The sequence below is a fragment of the Primulina huaijiensis genome, chromosome 3 (genome assembly GCF_012295235.1).
Source record: "Primulina huaijiensis isolate GDHJ02 chromosome 3, ASM1229523v2, whole genome shotgun sequence".
Lineage (NCBI taxonomy): Eukaryota > Viridiplantae > Streptophyta > Magnoliopsida > Lamiales > Gesneriaceae > Primulina > Primulina huaijiensis.
In genome coordinates this window covers 10,652,604-10,655,728 of record NC_133308.1, presented here as the reverse complement: position 1 = coordinate 10,655,728, position 3,125 = coordinate 10,652,604, and positions in this window count along the sequence as shown.

Here is a 3,125-nt window from a genome sequence, read left to right as displayed (position 1 = left end):
TCATTTCAGTTTGATACTCCCCCGGTAGCCAGTTACCGATCAGTTCAGCTCAGTGCAGGGGCCACATGCGTAGAACATAATCTCAACAGAAAATTTTTACCAGCCATTTCAGTACCGGGCTCCAAGGAGCAACATTTTTACTATGATTTTAATTCAGTCATGCACGTATTATAATTGCTCAGTACAGGTTATTTTCAGTATGCCCCATGACATGATATTTTATCCCGTGCAAAATTTTACTAGTATTTACTCGTTACCTACGATATATGCATGCTGAGTCTTTAGGCTCACTAGACTTGATTGTTGTAGGTACTGATGAGGTCAGGGCCGGGGGCGGGGACCAGTGAGCCAGCTTGGGTCAGCAGTAGTGGCACCCGAGGACCTCCGTTCAGCATTTATTATTTTATTTCTCAAACAATTTTTATCAGTTGTGGGATACTCTTAAAATGTTATTTCGCAAATAAATCTTTTCTTCCGCTGCCATTTTGAATATCAAACTTTGTTTATCGGTTTATTTATGAATGAGGCATTTTGATTATTTAAAAAAGAAAATTTTTAATTTTTCGCAAATTTTCAAGCAAGGAAACATAGGCCCTCTACAGTTGGTATCAGAGCCAATGTTCTTGTAAAGGGTTGCACTACTACTGACCACGAGAAGCTCACGAAGCCACGTCTTCGGTCTGTAAGTTTTACATTTCAGCATTTTATTTAAAGCATGAATTATTCTGACAGCATGTTTCCATGAAATGTTTTACGATCAAATCTTTTCAATATTTCAGTATTTATTTAGAATAAATTATGGAATTATGCATGTTAGTTACGTATGGGTTATGTATGGAACAGTATGCCTCCTAGACGCCAGGTTGGACGCCCGAGATGTAATGAGGAGCGCCGTCATGAAGACGGTGAGGAGCAAGGACAGGGGGGATTCGGACCTCCACCTCCACCTCCACCTGACATGAATGCCCAGATGCTAGCTGGGATGACTAGGTTCTTTGCACAGTTTGCGGGGAACAATGCCGCAGCCGCAGCCAGGCCGACAGGGCCCGAGGCTGTCTATGAGAGGTTTATGAAGATGCGTCCGGAGGAGTTTTCTGGGACGTCTGACCCCATGATTGCCAAGGGATGGATCAAATCCCTCGAGGTTATCTTCGAGTTCATGGAGCTTGGAGATGCAGACAGAGTCCGATGTGCCACCTACTTATTCAGTGGAGATGCCCGCTTATGGTGGGAAGGAGCAGCAGTAGCCCTGAACTTGGCTACACTGACTTGGACACGCTTCACGGAGGTTTTCTACTCCAAATATTTTGCTGAGGAAGTGCGCACCAGGTTGACCACCGAGTTCATGAGCTTGAGACAGGGTGATATGACGGTTACGGAGTTCATCCGTAAGTTCGAGAGGGGCTGTCACTTTGTGCCCCTGATAGCAAATGATGCCAGAGCTAAGATGATGCACTTCCTGGTGGGTCTACGGCCGATCTTGCGCCGTGATGTTAGGGTGTCTGACCCTACTACTTATGAGGTCGCGGTCTCCAAAGCCCTAGCCGCAGAGCAGGATCTGCGGGATATCGAGAGGGATCGCCAAGGCAAGCGCCCAGCCCAGGTACCACACCGCCCTCCTCCTCATCAGCATCAACAGCAAAACAAGAGGCCTTTTCATGGGCAGCCCAGAAACAGAGGCCAGCAACAGCAGCAGCAGCAGCGGGGACGCCCAGCCCCGAGGACCTTTGAGCACCCAGTCTGTCCCAGGTGCTCACGCCGCCATCCTGGAGAATGTATGTCTGGTTCTGGAAAGTGTTTTAAGTGTGGCAGTCCTGACCACATGTTGCTGCAGTGCCCTCAGAGGAATCTGCCTACCCAAGGCAGAGTTTTTGCTCTCCATGCCGCAGAAACAAACCCGGAGACTATGTTGTTGACAGGTACCTTTAAGCTTTAATTTATTATTTGAATTTCCGTGTTTTGGGAACCAGAATTAAGATCTTGAACTTAGACACTGATATAGGATTGCATGCTCTACTCAATATTATTTTGGGAATTTAAGCTAGAAGAACTTTGATCTTTGCATGTCTATAAGTTTAATTCTTGTAGCTATTGGATTCAACTTAGAGTTCCGATCTTTCAGGAAGAATTTTTATAACTGGTTCCGCTACCAAGGCCTTGATAGATTCAGGGGCCACTCACTCGTTTATTTCGGAGGTCTTTGCGAACTTTCTTAAGATCAAGACCATTGGGCTAGACACAGCCTTTTCAGTAGTGTTGCCGTCAGGCGAGGAGATGGCAGCTACTAATGTGATCAGAGATATAGACCTTGAGCTGCATGGAAATCTTGTGTATGCGGATCTTATCGTGCTACCGATACCAGAATTTGACATCATCCTAGGGATGGACTGGCTATTGCGGAACAGGGTGTTGATAGACTTCCAGCGGAGATCTGTTCTTGTTCGACCGCCAGGAATGGAGCAGTTCTTATTTGAGCCAGACAGGTACTTTCCTCTACCGCGTATTATTCCTTATGTTCAGGCTAGGAAGCTCNTGGATCTCATGAATCGCGTATTTCAGCAGTATCTTGACCAGTTTGTGATAGTGTTCATAGACGACATTCTCGTCTACTCCAAGAGTCAAGAGGAGCACAGCAGGCATCTGACCACAGTTTTACAGACCTTGCAGAAGCACAAATTATTCGCAAAGTTCAGTAAGTGCGAATTCTGGTTAGAGAAGGTGGCGTTCTTAGGCCACATTGTTTCTAGCAGTGGTATTGAGGTAGACCCAGCGAAAGTTGCCGCAGTCAGAGATTGGGTTGTGCCGCAGAATGCATCAGAGGTCCGCAGTTTTCTTGGGCTAGCAGGATATTACAGGAAGTTCATTAAGGGATTCTCCTCTATTGCCGTCCCACTAACATCTTTAACCAAGAAGAATGCTAAATTCTTGTGGAGCGAGGAGTGTCAGAAGAGCTTCGATACCTTGAAGCAAGCTCTTATCTCAGCACCAGTGTTGGCCATGCCGTCAGGGCCCGGCGAGTTTATCCTTTATACCGATGCTTCGAAGCTCGGTTTAGGCGCAGTATTGATGCAGCATGGGAAAGTGATAGCGTATGCTTCTCGACAGTTGAAAATCCACGAGAAGAA